The sequence below is a fragment of the Chamaea fasciata genome, unplaced genomic scaffold, assembly GCF_029207755.1.
Source record: "Chamaea fasciata isolate MVZ Bird 193981 ecotype frontalis unplaced genomic scaffold, bChaFas1.0.hap1 SCAF_96, whole genome shotgun sequence".
In the NCBI taxonomy this organism is placed as follows: domain Eukaryota; kingdom Metazoa; phylum Chordata; class Aves; order Passeriformes; family Sylviidae; genus Chamaea; species Chamaea fasciata.
The window spans coordinates 91,044-110,651 of NW_027094181.1; the positions used below are offsets into that span (position 1 = coordinate 91,044).

The 19,608-nt window shown below is 54.1% G+C and overlaps 1 pseudogene; it reads left to right on the forward strand.

The window, feature by feature from the left end:
• The first annotated feature begins 15,583 nt into the window (after nucleotides 1-15,583).
• Nucleotides 15,584-16,540, forward strand: LOC136304473 (olfactory receptor 14J1-like; annotated as a pseudogene).
• The last annotated feature ends 3,068 nt before the right edge of the window (nucleotides 16,541-19,608 follow it).

Consider the following 19,608-nt stretch of genomic DNA (forward strand, 5'->3'; position numbering starts at 1 on the left):
CCAGCCCCAGCCCAGGGCATGGTGGGGGGTGGCGGCTGTTGGCAGGGCCAGGAGCCGACTCCCATTTCAGAACCACCCCAGCCCGTGTCCCCAGCCCTGCCAAAAAGCAGCTTGGCAGCCCACTGAACAATCAGTTGCATCAGCCCCAGTAAAGGGGGGAACCTTTGGTTCCTGGCCAGGCTGTGCAATGCCCAAATCTGGGAGCATCCCCCTGTGTGCGAGCTCATCTGCAAATTGGCTGTGGAGCCTGGCTTTGGGTGCCAGAATTGAAGTCCATCACCTTCAATTGCTGGTGGCCAGGTTCAGGAAGAGGTTGTCATCCTTGTTGTCGTCCTCGCTGTCTCCAGCAGCAGCAGCCCCACCTGGTCCAGCTTCTCCAGGGGCTCTTTCTCCTTCCCTGGGGGTGAGACCAGGCTGTCAGTGTTCTGCCCAGGGCCCCAGCTGTCACTGAACCAGCACAAGCCAAAACAACTCGCACGGCAGCCACCAGTGGTGGGCAGAGCAGCTCAGCTCCAGCACAAGGGCTGCCTGTGCCCACCTGATGACCCCTGTGCAGTGACACAGGCAGCACAAAAAAGTCTGGCTTTCTTTCCTTCTGATTGCCAAGGCATGTGTGCAGCTGGAACTTACCAGGGCCTTGCATCAAAATGAGCCTCTGGCTCTCTCCCTTCTTCTACTCCAGATGAATCTCCTGCATCCAAGGATCACCAAAAAGGTCTTCTAATGAAGGCCTTTCCATGTCATCCACGGCTAAACAGCACCTGATGAGATCCTTGCACTCTGGGAAGAGAAACCAGAAACTGCCAGTCAGTTGGAGAAGGCCCCTGGCTGCTTTGCCCCATATTCCCATGCCCAGGCCATGCTGGATGTGCTCAGAGCTGGGCCTAAACTTTCCCATCAATTCCCTGCTTTGGAGGAGAGCAGGAGAGCAGGACATGTGCCACCTCCTCAGCAGCTGCCAGAGCAGGACGCTCACGAGCCAACTGCTGTCTGCCAGCACTGGTATTCCCCCCGTGCCCAGAGATGAGGATCCACCTTGAGAGAGCCGTTGTGGCAGCGGGAGCTGGCCCCAGCTGATGTTCCAGCCGCTCCTGAAAGGGTGCTGCCCGCAGACCATCTGGTGCAGGAGCATGCCCAGGGACCAGATGGTAGCTGGCTCGCCATAGTACCAGCCAAAGTCAGTTCATTCTGGGGGGCTGTATGCTGGTGTTCCTGTGGAATACAGATGGAGTTCATCAGGGGGATGCTGCTGCTCCCAGAGCCTGGCCCCAGCATCCCTGGGCATGTGGGGACTGCCCCAGTGGCACATGGTGTGACCCGCTGCCCTCCCACCAGGACCTGGGCTTTGTGTGAAAAATTGGCATTGGAAAAGAAACCACTGGTGTAGGAAAAGGGCGGCAGAAGCCCTGGACAGGCCTGACCAGAACAAGAAAAAACCCACTCAGAGCAGGAGGAAAACCATGCCTTCCTCCTCCCTGCCTGCATTGCCCCAAATAACATTATGAACACAAGGCAAAGAAGGCCAGAGGAACAGTCCAAGCCCTTTCTCACCTGCACACCAAACTGGCTGGTGCACAGGTTCTGACTCCACGCTCTCTGATAGCCCCCACCCACGGGTGTTTCTGTCGGGCTGGCTGCCCCAGCCCCAGTCCTGGGCAGAGTGGCTGGCAAAGGCTGCCAGCAGGGCTGGAAGCTGGGCCCCAACCCACCCCTGCTCAAAAGCAACTCAGCTGAAGTGTCAGTGCCATGAGTGGCAGCAAAAGGGAGAATCCCCACTGCCACACCCAGGTTGGGCTGTGAGATGTTGGGCCATGAGATGTCAGGAGCTGGGAGCACATCCTTGCGTGGGCTCACCTGCAAACTGCGTGTATGCCGTGTCTTGAAGGTAGGTGCCACAGCCAAAATCGATCAATTTGGCCTGCCCGGTGGCCAGGTCAACCAGGATGTTCTCTGGTTTGATGTCTCTGTGCAGGACCCCGCAGCTGGTGCAGTGCCGCACGGCCTCCAGCACCTGGCGGAACAGCTCCCGCGCCACCTCCTCGGACAGGAACCTCCGTGCCCGAATGAAATGCTGGAGGTCCTGACACCGCTGCGGGCGCTCCAGCACCATCACGATTTCACTGGGGAGCTCAAGCCAGTCCAGCAGCTGGACGACACCAGGGAAGCCAGTGGAGACCCTGTCCAGCAGCACGATCTCCAGCGGTGCGCTGGTGCCGTTGGGCTGTGGGATGACCACGATGCCGTCAGTGGGGCTGAGGCCGTGCCAGGGGTGGGGAAGACCTCACCCAGCCCGGGATGTTCTGCACCCTCCGCTGGCCCCACGCCCGCTCTCCCTCGAGGCGTCCTGGCGGCTTCCACCCTGCCGGGCCTCGGCTCGTCCCCGCCCGGCACGCCCCGGCTTCTCCCGCTGGCCCCCGCTCACTCACCAGCTCTCCCCAGTGCCGGACGCGGTTCCGTGGCACCCTTTTGATGGCCACCTGCAAGCCAAGGGGAGCAGCGGCCTGAGCTCGCTGCCCACGCTGCCCACGCTGCCCAGCCCCATGCTCTTCCTCCTCCGCCCTCCTCCTCCTCCTCCTGCGCCCGCCGCCAGCCCCGCCGCTCACCGGTGCGCCGTCCGAGAGCCGCGTCCCTGCGAAGACTCTTCCGAAGCCGCCGCGCCCCAGCAGCGAACCCAGCCGGTACTGCTCCTGGAGGCCCTGCTGCGCCTTCCCTGCCGGCGAGACGTGGCTGTCAGCGCTCGGCCCGGGGCCAGCAACGGCCCCCGAGCGCCCCTCAACCGCCCCGGGCCGGGAATCCCCAGGCGTTCGCTCCTGGCAACGCGACAGCGGCAGCTCGGGGCCGGCGGCCACGCTGCCGAGCGGCGGAGCTCGGGCCGGGGAAGCCGCGGCGGAGGCCGCGGGAGCGGCAGCGCCGCCTGTGTCCTCCGCGGGGCCCGGGAGGGGCCGGGGCCGGGGCCGGGGCCGGGGCCGGGGCCGGGGCCGGGCTCGGCACAGGCGAAGGCAAAGGGCGGCGATGCCGCTGAAGCCCCAGGCACTGATCCTCGTCCGCCACCGCCATCGCCAGGACAGCCAGAGCCCGGCGGAGGCGAGACCGCGGCGGGAGGCCCGGGGCCGGGGGCGGAGACGGGGCAGCCCCACCCGGGGCCGGGGGCGGGCCGGGGGCATGGCCCGGCCCTGCAGGGGAGAGGGAGACTGCAAGAGGACGGGGACACCGGGACAGGGAGATCGGGAGAGGGTGCGGGACTAAGGGAGAGGGTGCGGGCCTGCAGGAGAGGAAGAGGAAAAGCAGGAGGAAGTCTAGAAAAGTCCTTTTTCTGCTGCTGCTGCCGCTGCTGCTGCCGCTGCTGCCGCTGCTGCCGCTGCTGCTGTAGCAACTGAAGCCCCGGGGCCGTTTTTCCCCAGGTCCGTTTGTCCGTTGCCCGCTCAGCCCCACACCGAGCCCCGCGCTCCCCGGGGGCAGCCCCGAGCCTGTCCAAACACGGGAACTTTGCCCACAGGAGCCAAGACACAGAGTCTTGACTCCTGCACTGTGGCAGAGCATTCCCCTTGGTTGCTGCTGTGCATTGTCCCTGCTGAGGGTCAGACACTGTCAGAGCACGTTCCCTGAATGCAGAATTTGTACCTGGCCCAAGCACTGCACTTGTGTCTCCAGCATTGCTTTCCAAGAAAAACAGGGGAAGGCAAATTGTGTGTAGCTCATGGTATTTTACAGCATCTCAAACTTGCCAAATCATGGATCTTAGAGGTGAGATCCATTTGTAGTTCATGGGATGGAGAAGTAGTGCAAGATGGAAAAGGGGAGCATCAAAATCATTTGACAAGGACATCTTAGTATTGGTTCTATACATTTTCATTTCATTTCTTAAATGCTCTTTCAGTTTTCCCAGAATCTTCTCCACAGTCCCGTCTGCTCTTTCCAAGAACACTTCCTGGAGAACGAGGTGCAGCTTCTGTCACAAGACGTGCCACCAACTGCAGCTTCCCTTGGCTTTCCACACTGGGTGTGCAGTAGGAGTCTTGCAGCAAAGCAGGACAAATATTTGAAGAACTTGACAGCTTGTCTGTTCTTTTCCTTGTGGACTTGGGAGTTGTGCCCTTGGTAAGGTTTTCATTGTTACCGTTGTACCCTAAGAAAACAGGACGGGGTACCAGGGGAACCTGCTGGGAGTCTGTTATCATCCACCCAGCCAGGAAGAAGAGGTGGACAACTTAATCTAAAAGCAGCTGGAGAATGTTTCAGGATCACCAGCCCTTGTTCTTGTAGGTGACTTTAAGCTGCCAGATATCTGCTGGGAACTTAATATAGCAGGAAAGAGGCAGTCCAGGAAGGTTTTGGAGTGTATGGAGGACAACTTTTTGTTGCAGCTGGTGAGTGAGCCCCACCAGGGGAGGGCCTATGTTCGACCTGTTGTTTGCAAATAGAGAAGGGCTGGTGGGAGATGTGGTGGTTGGAGGCTCCTTGGGACACGGTGATGATGAAATTATAGAGTTCTCGATATTTGGTGAAATCAGGAAGAACATCAAGAAGACTTTTACACTGGACTTCCAATCAGCAGACTTTGGCCTATTTACAAGACTTATTCAGGGAGTTGCTAGGGAAGCAGCCCTTAAAAACAAAGGAGTCCAGGGAAGGTGGGCGTGCTTCAAAGCAGAGATCTTGAGGGCAGAGGAACAGGCTTTCCCCGTGTGCCAAAAGATGAGCTGACGAGGCAAACGTCCAGCCTGGATGGGCAAGGAGGTTTTGAAGGAACTTAGGAATAAAAAGAGGATGTATCATCTTTGGAAGGAGGGTCAGGTCAAGGAGTATTTAAGGGGATTGCTAGAGCATGTAGGAAAAGTGTTTGGGAGTCCAAAGCTCAATTCAAACTTAATTTGGCAATTTTGTACAGGATATTAAAAAAAGTTTTTCAAATATATTAACTGCAATAGGAAGGCCAACCTTTGTTCTGTACTGGATGTGGGAGGGAACTTAGTGTCCAGGAGGAGGCAGTCAGAGAACTGCTGAGCTGCTTGGATGTTCATAGATCTATGGGCCCAGGTGGGATCCACCCCAGGGTGATGAGGGAGCTGGCAGATGAGCTTGTGAAGCCGCTCTCCATCATTTACCAACAGTCCTGGCCCACTGGTGAGATTCCAGATGACTGGAAGCTGGGCAATGTGACACCCATTCACAAGAAGGGTGGGAAGGAGGATCCTGGTAATTATAGGCCAGTTAGCCTGACCTCAGTACATGGTAAAGGTCACGGAGCAGTTTATATTGTTTCATGGACAGGGTATCAGAGCCAGCCAGCATGGGTTTAGGAGGGGTAGGTCATGTTTGACCAGTTTTTATGTCTCCTTTTATGGCCAGGTGACTTGTGTGGTGGATGTGGGAAAGGCTGTGGATGTTGTCTGTTGGGACTTCAGCAAGGCCTTAGGCACTGTCTCCCACAGCACGCTCCTGGAAAAGCTGGCAGCCCACGGCTTGAACAGGAACACTCTTTGCTGGGTTAACAACTGGCTGCATGGCCGGGCCCAGAGAGTGGTGGGGAAGGGTGCTGCATCCAGCTGGCAGCCAGTCACCAGGGGTGTTCCTCAGGGGTCTGTGCTGGGGCCAGCTCTGTTCAACATTTGTATTCACGACATGGATGGGGCTATTGAATCTCTTATTAGTCAATTTTTAGATGACACTAAGCTGGGAACATTTGTCGATCTGTTGGCAGGTAGGAGGGCTCTGCAGAGAGACCTGGAACAGTTGGATGGGTGGGCAGAGTGCAACAAGGTGAAGTTTATTAAGTCCAAGTGCTGAGTCCTGCATTTTGGCCACAATAACCCCTGCAGTGCTCTAGGCTGGGGACGGTGTGGCTGGACAGTGCCCAGGCAGAAAGGGCCCTGGGGGTTCTGGTCGACAGCCAACTGAACATGAGGCAGCAGTGTGCCCAGGTGGCCAAGAAGGCCAATGGCACCTGGCCTGGATCAGGAATGGTGTGGCCAGCAGGAGCAGGGAGGTCATTCTTCTCCTGTACTCGGCACTGGTGAGGCCACACCTCGAGTGCTGTGTCCAGTTCTGAGCCCTCAGTTAAGAATAACCTTGAGATGCTTAAATGTGTCCGGAGGAGACAACAAGGTTGGTGAGCGGCTTGGAACACAACTCCTGTGAGGAACGACTGAGGGAGCTGGGGTTGTTTAGCCTGGAGAAAAGGAGAGTCAGAGGTGACCTTATCACTCTCTACAACTCCCTGAAAGGTGTTTGTAGTCAGGTGGGGCTTGGTCTCTTTCTCCAGGCAGCCACTGACAGAATGAGAGGACAGAGTCTTAAGGCTGCACAAAGGGAAATATAGGTTGGAAATTAGGAAAAAGATTTTTACGGAAAGGGTGATAAAGTTCTGGAATGATCTGACTGGAGAGGTGGTGGCATCACCATCTCTGGATGTGTTTTAAAAAAGACTGGATGTGGCACTAGGTGCCATGGCTTAGGTGAGGTGTTGGGACATGGGTTGAACTCAATGATCTTGGAGGTCTCTTCCAATCTAGTCATTTTGTCATTCTGTAATTCTGTAAAGGTTTCCAGGTCAAATGGGCTAAGTCAATGAAGCTACTGCTATGATAAGAGTTTTGAGTTGGATGTTTTATTAAATGGTTTTCCAAGTTCCTTGATTTTCTCTATTTTGCCAGTAGAGCTGTGTGTTGCTTTGACCTCTTAGCTCAGTTGGTTAAAGTATGGTGCTAATATCACCGAGGTTTAGGGTTCCATGCCTCTATGGGCCATTAACTTCAGAATTGGACTTATGATCCTTGACTGTTCCTTGCAAATAAGAATATTCTGTGCATCTGTTCATCCTGAGACTATCTGGTTGGCATTTCTCCTTGTGCACCAAACTCGAGTAAGAGAACCTTTGGGTGCCCCCATTATTTCAGTGTTCTGGGGTGTTACAGCCCCGCAGGTTCATTAGGGCCTCTTGTTTCCATGAGGCCCTGCTGTGTCACACTGGCCCGCAGTGCCATGAGGATCGGGAGTGTCACACAGCTTTGTGCCATTTGTCCTCGCTGCCCCTCCCATCCCACTGCCCCACAAGCAGCCCCGAGCCACCCGGGAGGGACAGGCCCTGCTGTGCCAGGCCTGGGCTCAGGGCTTGGCCTTTCTGCTGCCTCCAACCAGCCCAGGCCTTGCTCAGCATTGCAGTTCCCTGCTCACAGCCTGCGGCTCCCTGCAATCCTGGCCTCAAGGATCTGCTCTCAGCAGTCCCTGGGGAGCCTTTGGCACTCCCTGCCCTCAGTGGGGCCCAGGGATGCTCCAAGGGACTTGGAGTTTTGCTTCTGCCTCCTTGAGCAGCTTCTTCAACCTTCTCTCAGTGCCTGGAGCTTCTGGACTCAGCCCCAAATCCAGCATGGGGCTGATTCAAATCCAGAAAGCAGTCACGACCTCCTTTTCTTCCTTCACTTGTCTTCGTCTCCAGGGCTTGTGCAGCTGCTTGGAGCCAGTTTGGAGTTCTCTTATGGAGGAAGATTTCAAAGTGCACCTCCTGAGTTTTTTCTAATCCAGGGTGCATTTTTTTTAATTTTTCAGATCATTGCCGACATGAAAGACGTATTCTACAAGTGATCTTAATGCTGAGTGTCTCCTTAGGAGGTCTGGGCATGGAGAATGAGCCCCTTGCAGGCTGACCCTGTTTGGACAACCTGCTCCTCACCCCAACCTCACCGTGTCTGAAATGACCCACCAAGGACTGACATCTGAAATAATTTTTGTAAATTAGCAATTTTTCTTTTTTAAAAAAATTATAAGGAAATTATAATAATACTTATAAATATATAAAATATTATTATATACGTTTTAACCTATGTTTTACATGTATTTAAAAAAATTGATACATTTTTAGCGACCCAAAAAATTATTGGTCATTGGTTCTAGGTAACACAATTCCCTTCATTAATTCATTGACAACATCTGGCTATTGATTCTATCCCGCTTTATGCTAATTAGTTCTATTTTTACTCCTTTTGTAATCTTCTTTATCGTTTTCTCAGACAGGGTAAAAGGGGCCACTTTGGGGTCCACGGAGACATTTCTGGGGCACATTTGGGGCAGTTCTAAACCTGGGGATGGAATCTGAAGAAAATTTGGGGTCTGAAGGACATTTGGGGGAGCCGGGTGGGCACTTGGAGGTCAGGGAGGGGAATCTGGGGCCCTTCGGGGTCCGGGCGGGCACTTGGGGGCCCTGAGGGGACTCTCTGGGGCGCGGGGGATGATGGGAGTTGTAGGCGCGGGTAGAACACGGTGTAACGGGGCCGCGGAGCATCACGGGAGTTCGAGGCGCGGCTCCAATGGCTGTCGGTGGGGCGCGGGGCATGACGGGAGACGGAGTCACGGCTGGAATAGGGCTCCGTGTGCGCCGCGGAGCATGCTGGGAGCTGTAGTCCCGGAAGTGCATAAAGCCGAGCTGTGGCGGGTCCGGGAAGGCGCTTGGCGGACACTTCTGCGTCCGAGTCGCGACTTGAGGCCCTCGGGGGAAACGTGTGCGGTTCGGGAGGAATTGGGGGGAACTTGGGGAGCTCGAACCGGGCGCTTTAGGACACGGGGCACAGCAGGAATTTTCGGCGCGAGACTGTGTTGGGCAGAGCTCTCAGAGCACGGGGGATGATCGGAGATGAATTCCCAGAAGTGGCTCTAACGGGCATCTCTGGGGTTGGGAGCATTCAGGGGAGTCGGGGACGATTTTGGGGGGTTCCAAATAAATACTGAGGGGGCACTTCGGGATCCTGGAGGGTCTGGGGGAAAGGTAGGGTACACATGGGGGGGAGGGGGGATACGGGGGCGGGGTTCTGTGGAGCGCGGGGCATGACGGGCATTGTAGTCCGGGCTGCAATGGGGCTCAATTGGGCCGCGGTGCATGACGGGAGTTGAAGGCAAAACCGAAACGTGGCACCGACACCAGGCACCGCCCCGAGGCCCCGGTTTCCTGGCACTGATTGGGTGCTGGCGGTGACGGGCGGGAGCCTCGGCAAATGGGAGTTTGCGGAGGCGGGAACAGCCGATTCAACCCCTCTAGTCCTTCCCAGTATAGCCCAGTTCATCCCCAGTACAGCCCAGTTCTACCCCTGTGGCCCTTCAGTCTCCCCCTTTACAGCCCATTTCATCACCAGTACAGCCCAGTCCCTCCCAATACACCTGAGTTCATTCCCATTCCCTTCCAGTTCCCCCCAGTATCTTCCATAGCACGCCCCAGTATTCCCCAGTCTTCCCCACAGTGTTGCCATTGTCCCCAGTTTGTCCCAGTGTGTCCGTGGCCACAGCCCCTTGCAGTGTCCCAGGGCAGGTTGGGATGCTGATCCACCCTCAGAGCCGGCCCAGGGCAGGGCTGGAGTGGTTTTGGTGGCCCCTTGGGCTGGCACACACTTGAGGAGTGTGTCTGTTTTCAGTGGGGAAAATTACGAGTTTTACGTTGCTTCAAAAATAGAAAAGCCCTTTTTGCCTGAGTGCAGGCAGCTCTCTGAGCAAAGCAGGTCCCAGGTGAGTGAGGACAGGCAGTGTGGGCTTGGGGAATGTGGAACAAGGTTGTCCACACTGGGTCAGACCTCAAGGCACAGCTTCTCTGGCCAGGCCAGGCCTTTGGAGGAGAGGCCCTGGATCAATATCAATCACAGAATGCTGCAATCACCTCTGCTCCAAAGAGAACAGTGATAAAACACACCCTTTATAACAGGAATGTGAATTTCTTAGAAGCTCTTTGAAATCTTTCTCCATAACTGCAGTACAAAACCTTCCTAATGAACTGCACCAGAGCAGAGGGAAATCAAGGCAGAGCCGTGGTTTGTCAGGACTTGCTTGATCCCAAAGAGCCCCGTGGTGCATTTGGTGCTGAGCCCTCAGGGCCTGAGAGGAGATGGCACAAACCTTTCCAGGAGTCCAAGTCAGAGGAAAAACCCAACGTGTCTCAAAGCATTCCTGGGTCCCACTGAGGTCCATCCCCAACACAGGCTCCTCATGGACTCCTTGGAGGAGAGAACTGGAGGCCAAGAGTGCCCAAAAACCTCTCAGAGACGGAGTGTGGGAAGGAAAACCCAAAGTACCTTAAAAGACATTGAGTATCTCAGAGCATTAATGAGCCCCACGGAGTGTCAGTACGAAGCCTCTCTAGGGACTAATTACAGCAGATAATTGGAGGCCATGACTGCACAAACCTCTCAGAGTGATTCAGTGTCAAAAAGTAGTACTTTAATGACTCTTGAGTAACTTGAGGCATTAATGAGCCCCACTGAGTGTTGTTAGTGACAAAACATCTCAAGGGACTAATTACAGCAGACAATTGGAGGCCGTGATTGCACAAACCCCTCAGAGACTCCCAGGCAAAAGCAAAACCCAAAGTGCTCTGAAAAACCTGCAGTCCCTGGGAGCACTGAGGAGCCCCCCAGGGCCATTCCTGACCAAGGCTCCCCAGGGACTGGTCCCCACAGATCCCTGGGGCCACTGGGATGTGGGGGGATGCTGAGGGCAGGACAAGGGGGTGACAGTGCCCAGCCTTGCTGGGGCTGTGCCAGGAGGCCCCAGGGCCTCAGGACAAGGTGTCCCCTCCCAGCCCTTGGTGGCCCAGACCCTGCTGTGCCCCAGGGCACCAAGACTTGGCTTCTCCTGGGCACTGCCAGCCCTGCCGGGCCCTTGGCCACGTCCAGCACAGCTTGTCCTGCGCTGTCCCACAGCTGCTGCTGTGTCCCTGCAGGCTGCACACTCCCATCTCGCTGCCCCCCTGGCTCTGCCCTGCATTTCCCTTTCTCTTCTCCCTGATATCCTGGGATGGAACGTGTGAGAATGGTTCAAAGCTGTACCAGGGAGGGTTTAGACTGCACAGGAGAAAGTCTTTCTTTACTGGGAGGGTGACTTTGGGGTTTCAAACTTTGGGGTTTCAAAGCAGGGCTGATGGCTGTCCCAGGAAAGGAGCTGGGACAAGGTGTCCATCGCTCAGGAGCTGTAATTTGGATTGTCACTTGCCACTGTTCCTCTGAGCTCTTCTCTGTTCCAGAGATGGGCTCTTAATGAGCTGGTGGCTCTCCTGAGATGGGCCCGGGAGCAGCCCGGGCAGAGAATGAACTGAGTTTGTCCTGCTGCCATTGTTGGTGCCCTGTCTGGGAGTGCAGATGAGTCTCTTCTCTCTTAACCTGACACAACCCAGCAGGAGCATCAATCTCCTGAGGCAGCCGTGTTTGGAGGCTGCACACACAGGCACTGGTTTTGTGTAACATATGATACCAGGTCCTTGGGATGGCTTTCCAGAAATGCACCATGCTTAGAGGAAAGGCTTTGTTCTTGGCCTGGCAATGGATTTGTTCAGGGCCAGGATCACAGATTTGTTCCCAAGGCTGCAGATGAATGGATTTAGGAACGGGAACAGGACTGTGTTCAGCAGAGCTCCAGTTCTGTTGGTCCTCAAGGAAACAACTTCTGCAGGACACATGCAGAGAGCAATGCAGCTCCCACGGGCAATGGATAAGGTGATGGGATGGGAAGAACACGTGGTCAAAGCTTTCTTCCTCCCAGAGGCTGCTGGAAGATGCAGAACACAGAAAAGGACACAGATGTCAAATGCCAGAGTCAAACATAAGGAGCCCAGCACGACACACGGTAAGAAGACAGAGTCTGTTTCCCAAAGCAGGCTGGTGTCAGAGCAGGACAGTTTGAACAAGGGGGAGTTGTCCCAGAGGAAATGGGGGATTTTGAAGCTAACCCCCAGGGCCCTTTCTGCCTGGGCACTGTCCCGCTACACCGTCCCCAGCCTATAATGCTGCAGGGGGTTATTGTGGCCAAAATGCAGGAATCGACACTTGGACTCATTAAACTTCATTTTGTTAGACTCTGCCCACCCATCCAACTGTTCCAGATTATTGGAAGAAGTGGATATTTCTGACCAGACTTCTCTGGATGTGAATTACAGAAAAATAGATTATTATAATGCTGTTTGGGAGAACGCAAGTTCTAGTCAAACAGTTGTATGTACTGATATGAATGAGATTTAATTTAGGATTTTGAATAGAAAATATACCCGGCTCCTGGGAAAAAATAAGGAAGTCTCAGCCTTTGAGACGAAGATGCTTCTAGAAAGGAAGTAATTTTGAAGTTCCGGCTCCTAGGCATAAAAGGAGGTCTCTATTTCTTTTGAGATAGTGATGATTTTAGAGAAAGAAGAAGAGAATCCTTGCTTTATATTAGAAAAGCATTCTTAAAATGGTACCCCAAACATGCAGAGGCCCATAAGCAGCTTGGGAACCTGTTATATGGGTGGGACTGCACAGAATCTGCAAAAATTCCGTGTGGTTGCAGATTTGTGACCATGAGAACCACCAGACCTTTTCCTGTGGCATGTATCTCCATAAACTCTAGAGAGGCTCCTCTCCCAAGGTGATGCAGGATTGTGTTTAAATAGCTGCAACTGGCTAAAAATCATGGTTTTCTCTCTGTTGAGTGGGAAAGTGAACGGTTTGTGGTAAGTGAAAAGATGTTTGAATGTCTCATTTTTCCTTTTTCTCTTTTCTTAGTGTATGCTAATAAAATCTATCTGTTTTTACTTTTAGGTTGAGCCTCTTTCAGCTTTTTCTCCCAAAATCTTATCTGCCAGCTAGTAAACAAAATTCAGCAAACATAAAACCACCACAGGAAGGGACAGCATCTGCCTTGCCAGGGGCTGGAGCTCAGGCCTTGGCCTTTTGCATTCCTGAAACACATGCAGGTTTGCTCAGCATCAGAGACACCTTTGCCTTGTTTGTCCCCACCTGTCATCAGTGCCTGCGGTGTTCTGCTCTAACTGGAACCTGGGGACACTTTCTCAGGCGTGTCCCTCAATGGGACCCATTTAAAACTTCAAGAAACTTTGGCGTTTTTAATCTGACTTTGAGTCCTTGAGAAGTTTTTTGAACACTCTCTCAGGGACTGAGTCTGATGTAAACAACAGCAAATCCCTGAGAGGCTCATTAACATCCTTGTGCTGTGTCTGTGCTGCTGAGCTGGGCCGGGCTCCTGACACAGAGGCACCTCCTGGCAACCAAGATGAGCTTCAAAAAGGCATTTCTCCATCAAAGTGGCTCCTGTGCACAGCCCAGCAGGGCTGGGGCACTGCTTGCAGCCACCCTGGGCACAGCACACAGGCACAGAGAGCTTCAATCACTCAGGGCTGGGAAGATGCTGAGGACTGACTGGGCTAGAATCATTTCCAGCCCTTGACACTGGAAGCCTCTGGCTGCAGGACAATGCAGCTGCAGCTCCTGCAATGATCTCCTAAAGCAGGAACATCCCATTATGGATTCTGTAAGTACAACTCAGACTATCTCTGCTGTAAGCATGTGGACATGCTCAGGGCTTCTGCTCACTCCAGGAATATTTCCAGGACAATAATTTTTATAAAGATAAAATTTACTGAGTCATTGTTTTCAGTTTCTTACTCCTGGTGAACGGGGGGGATAAATAATAAACAACTTCATGTTTAAAAGTCCCTAAGGCATCTGAACTATACCTCCAGTGCTATTCATGGGCTCCCAAAAGTGCTTTCATCCACTCCTTTGCCCATGGACAGCACCAGCATCACCTTCACTGGAGCCATCAGGCTTAGTCTGACCTGTCCTTTCTCCAAGCTCCAAACAGAACCTGCCCCCAGCCAGTGCCCTGCAAACAGGCAGGTTTCTGTAGGGCCAAGGAGGGTGCACAGAGATTTGGGGTCTGTGAGTGCTGGCAGGGAGAGATCAGGAACAGGGAAATACCTCCAGGAGAAAAATCTCCAGGAAGCAGAGAGAAGATCAGGAAATGAGAGAAAACAAAACCCAGAAATGCTGTGGCAGGGAGAGATCTCCAGAGGATCCTTTCCAGTGCAGCCCCTCCCTCGGAACAAGCCCCCTCCCTCTTGTCCCCCAGCCAAGCCTCTGCCCTCAGGGCTGGGGGTCTGTTGGGGGTCAGGTTTGTTCCTTCTTTCTCTAAAGAATTTTTTCCCCAGAAGTTACCAAGGAGACCAAGTGTTGGATACTTGAGGGTACTTAACCAAAACAAAGAGGTGGACAAAGTTAGAAGGAAGAGATAATGCAGGTAAAAGACAAAGCTTGAGACAGCTGCGGGCTCTTCTTTTTTCGGCGTTCGGGGGGAGAGGGAACGGCTGTTGCTGGCTGGAAAAGTTTCAGCTTGGTGCTCTGAGGATCCTGCAGAGACACCGAAACCAAACTGCCCTATTTTTTGTGAAACAAAACCCTCAAGGATCTTGGTACTGTTTTCGTTTATTATTAATGCTGTAGTTGTTTGGTGAGGGTTTTTTTGTGTTTGTTTACTTTGTAATACATACTAATAAAAAACTGCTATTCCTATTTCCCAAATCTTTGCCTAAGAGCCTCTGATTGTAATTTATAATTAAAAAAGAAAAAAAAAGAGAGTGAAGGGGGGGGGGGTTACACTCTCCATCCCAAAAGAAACTGCAGTTGTTGTTTTTATTATTACCTAGCAGATACCTGTCTTCCCAAACCAAGAGAGGGTCCAAGGCATGAAGCCCCTCCTGTGCAGGCAGAGCTGCAGCAGAGCCGTGGGGCAGCTCTGCAGCCCCGGGCCCAGTTCCCTCTGCAGACCACAGGGCTGGGAGCAGCTGCCTGGCACTGGGGGGCTCTGGGAGGGGGCACAGCTGGCTCAGGGTGACCCTGTCCCCAGTGCCCGGCTGTGGGCAATGCTGTCAGTGCAGCCAGGGAAGGAGCTCCATCTCATTTAATCCAGTGCCATCATTAGGACACTTGAAAGTCTCCCTGAGATTTCCTTCCAAGCTTCCAGCTTCCCTCCACAATGCAAACCTGCCCTGTAGCATCTTTGTGTTATCTGAAAGCCCCACGGGGAGACACACAAGTTCTGTGATGGAGAAAATGCTGTTGGGTTGGTGGAATGAGTCCCGTGTGTCCTTGGGTACAAATGTGGGGCTGAGCCCTTGAGAAGAGGATGGACATTGGGTGGACTGTGGTGGATCCATCAGCTCTCAGTAGTGTCAGGATGGTTTTTAAAGGAAACATGGGAGGGTGATCATCCTGTGTAGGGGACAGGTGAAAGCCCAGAGAATCCTGGAACAGGACAGGGTGACAGACCTCCTCCCCTCATTCTCCATGCACCACCTTGCCTCAGAGAACTTGCTCTGTTCTCCCTGAGCGCAGCAGCAGAAATGCTGAGAGTTTCTGACATCAAAAATAGTCAAGTGGAGATGAAGAAAAGCTGTTGAAAAAACTCTAGAACATTTAAACAGACTTTACCATTCCTGGTCACTGGCAGTGGGAGTACAAGCTGACAGAGACTTCTGTATTAACAGGGTTTCAAAGTGGAACACGAGGACAGGTTCCCTGTCCCCCTCTCACGTCTGCACGGCAAGGCTGAATTGTAAAAACCCTGCATGTAATTGCCCTGAACCTGAAGACCCACTCAGCCAGCACCAACCAGGGCTCCCCAGTTGCAGTTTAAGGAAAATCTGCTAGAAAATCAAAAGGCTGTCAGTGTGATACAGAAGAATGGTCTGTGGGAAAAGGCTTTGGTTTTACTGAAAGAACTTTCTCCTAACCTGTCACTGATCTTTTCTCCTTGAACAGGCCCCCATGGCCAGACACAGCAAATGTCCAACAGCAGCTCCATCAGCCACTTCCTCCTGCTGACATTGGCAGACACGCGGCAGCTGCAGCTCCTGCACTTCTGCCTCTTCCTGGGCATCTCCCTGGCTGCCCTCCTGGGCAACGGCCTCGTCATCAGCGCCGTAGCCTGCGGCCACCACCTGCACAGCCCCATGTTCTTCTTCCTGCTCAACCTGGCCCTCAGCAACCTGGGCTCCATCCTCACCACTGTCCCCAAAGCCATGCACAATTCCCTCTGAGACACCAGGACCATCTCCTATGAAGGATGTGCTGCACAGGTGTTTCTGTTTGTCTTTTTCATTTCAGCAGAGGTTTCCCTCCTGACCATCATGTGCTATGACCGCTACGTGTCCATCTGCAAACCCCTGCACTACGGGACCCTCCTGGGCAGCAGAGCTTGTGCCCACATGGCAGCAGCTGCCTGGGCCAGTGCCTTTCTCAATGCTCTGCTGAACACAGCCAATACATTTTCCCTGCCCCTGTGCCATGGCAATGCCCTGGGCCAGTTCTTCTGTGAAATCCCACACATCCTCAAGCTCTCCTGCTCACACTCCAAACTCAGGGAACTTGGGCTTCTTTTGTTTTCCATCTGTTTATGTCTTGGTTGTTTTGTGTTCATGGTTTTCTCCTATGTGCAGATCTTCAGGGCTGTGCTGAGGATCCCCTCTGAGCAGGGACGGCACAAAGCCTTTTCCACCTGCCTCCCCCACCTGGCTGTGCTCTCCCTGTTCCTCAGCACTGGCACATTTGCCTACCTGAAGCCCCCCTCCATCTCCTCCCCATCCCTGGATCTGGCCCTGTCAATTCTGTACTCGGTGGTGCCTCCAGCCCTGAACCCCCTCATCTACAGCCTGAGGAACCAGGAGCTCAAGGATGCCCTGAGGAAAATGATGAGTAGATGCTTTTCAGGAGCAACAAACTGCCTGTTTTCTTCTGCATAGTGTTCAGAATGGAACTCATGAAAGGCCCAACAGGCCTTCCCAGGTCTTTGGAAGTATTCAGTTGGTTTTTCTGGCAGAAAATTATCCCAAATTATTTTTTTTTTAATCACCTCCATCTAATTCACTGTCTGCCTCTTGAATTTTATCCAGAAGCTCTGTAAACCAGGGTGTGTGCTATTGCTACATTTGAAGAAAATAAACCAGCTTGCAGTGCTGTTTTATCTGGGATCCCAACTCTGAGACCTGCATGAAATAAGAAGGGAGAAGGGGAAAAGAGTCCCAGCACAGCTACACTGCCAGGGAGCAGCAGTGCTTGGTCCTTTCAGTGCTGCTCTTCCCAGCTCCGGCCTCTCCTTCCCAGCCCTTCTGTGGCTGTAAGGCCGCAGTGCTCTGGCACATTGGTCACTGTCCTGCTGCGTGTCCCTGCTGTGACCGCAGGCAGGGACTGGCCATGGGCACTGCTGGGACACAGCTGGGCTCCAGCACAGCAGCTCCAGCAGCACAGGGAGGGCAGGGCAGGAAGGCTTTGCTCTCCCTGCAGAGTCACTCTCAGGAACAGGCCCAAGGAACAGACTCTGAAGAGGCTCCTTGTGCTCCTTTTTCTCCCAGGGCTCAGTGGGATGACATCAGGGTCCCAGTGTGGCCTTCAGGGGACTCAGGGCTGCCTCAGGTTCTGCTTGTTGGTGGCCAGGGCCCATCAGATGGTGAATGGCCTGTGCTGAACCTTCCTGGGGCTCTGCAGCTTGTGCCAGGGCTGATGGCAGGGGAATGTTTGTCTGGAGGGCCTTGGCAGCTGCCAGGAGAACACAGGGGAGCTGCAGGGACAGCGTGTGCCAGGGATCAGCAGGGAGTGGAGCTCCCTGGGCACAGGCCTGGCCAGGGTGGGGTCACCCCGAGATCAAGGACTGAATGTCTGCTGTGAGCCAGGAGAGCTCTGCAGCCCCAGGGGACACAGCAGGCACAGGGAGAGGAGTCTGGGCACTGACTGCTCTGGCCCTCAGGGAACTTCCCCAGGAGGATCCAGGGCAGCCCCAAGGCCATGTGGCAGCCCTGGAACAAGGCAGGCAGCTCTGAGCAGCCTCCACGGCCCCAGCAGAGCCTGCGTGGGAGGGGGTCAGTGCAGGGAGCACCATCAGCTGCCTCTGTCTCCCGGGCTGAGCAGCAGAGCCCAGCAGAGGCAGCCCAGGGCCCCGGGCAGCACAGCCCCCGTGCTCTGCAGAGCAGCAGCCCCAGCTCGGGGCTGTGGGCAGCAGGGCAGGGGCTGCAGCAATGGCTGCTCAGGCCAGCACAGACGTGTTCCCCTGGGAAAGGCTCTGTGGGCAGCTGCCGTGTGCCAGGAGCAGAGCAGGAGCCCGTGGGTGTGCAGAGGAGCCCTGGCAAGAGGCTGCCCTGTCCCTGGGGCAGCAGCAGCAGCCTGAGGAGCCCCGGGGCCAACTCTCTGCTGCTGTGCTGGGCAGCGGGGCTGGCCCTGGGGCTGCAGGAGCTGCCTGAGCTGAGCATCTCCTGAGCATTGCAGACACAGAGTGGCTGTCCATGACCTCCAGTGCCTCCAGTTCCTGCTGCTGGGCCAGACTGGACTGGGCTGCTCTGCAGGGCTGGGGCAGGGAGAGGAAAACAATGGGCCCTTGATTATAAGAGTCCCCGCAGTTTCACACCGGTCCCTTGGTTCCATGGGGCCCCACGGTGTCACTCTGGTCCCCTTGGTCACACCAGGCCCCGCAGTGTCACAATGTACCCTTGGTTCTGTGGGGCTGCAGTGTCTGTTCTGCCACTGAGCAGGGTCGGCACCAAAAACACAGACACAAGGTTCAGGTATGGTGTGATTTATTATAACGCAAAACTGCAAAGAATGACAAAAGGGGAAGCTCAGCAATGCACCCAATCGTCACTACCAAAGATTGCCTGCAGTGATTATGAAAAAAGATGTACCTGTTACTCTCAGACTTTCCCATCAACCAGATCCACACATCAGCTGGGGGAAGCTGTCACAGCCAAGGACTGCAGAGCCACTCCCGGACACTGGGAATTCCTGCAGGTGCCTCCAGCCACAGGTGAGGCTCCAACCCGGCTGTGAGAGGGCCCAGCTCTGACAGCGCTGAATAAACAAACTGACAGCACTTCTGGTGCAGGAACATCTGGTTTCATTCTCCTCTTGGGTTTGTTCCAAAGCCTGGTCAGAGCTCAAATATAACCAATAACCAATACCATCCACCCCCAAACAAGGCCAGATGTCGGATTTCATGGCCTTGTCCAGTTTCTAAATACAGAAAGATCAATCCATGTTTCACTGATGAGGGGATACGTCTATCACAGCACTAATGACCATGCATATTTCATTAATGAGCACATACAAAGATAATCTTTGGTTGGAAGTTACATCCAGAGGACACCTTGGCTCAGGGCCTGTTGTCCAGCCTTGGTACTTCAGGGACCAGGTTTAGTGTTGGGCTTGACACTGCTGGGTGAACGGCTGGACTTGATGTGCTCAGAGGTCTTTCCCAACAGAAAGAATTCTATAATTCCAGGATTCCATCTGCTGGATTCAGTTAGGTCCATGTTAGCAGCATTACTTGACTCAAGAATTTCCTCTTGGTCAGTGCTTGTGGCCTAAGGCTTCAGCTCCTTCAGCTCCTGCTGCTAAGCTGCTGACACTGAACGAAACGACTCGGAGAGAAGAATACAGTTCATCCAATTCCTTCTGGGACACTGAGAGGGGAGGGTGTGAAAACAGGAGCACTGTTTGGTGTGGCCTCCTCCCTGCCCTTCATGCCTTTCAGCACTTTGAAGCAGCCAAGAGCTTTCTCCAAGAGTGCAATGAAGCAGCTGCTCCTGCTCCCAGGTCCGGCTCTTCCCAGTCTCTGACCTTGCCTGGTTTTGTCCCTCTTGCTGTGCCCTCTGTTCCCCCTGTGCTCGGTGGCTGCTGCCCAGGACTGTGGAACTGGCACAGATCCAGTGGTGGAGACCCTCCTTTCTCTGCCCTTGCAGCTGCCTGCTCACAGCAGCCTTTTCCATCTGGGAAGCTCTACGTGGAGAAGGAGTCCCCACCTCTCTTCCTTTCACAACCCCCA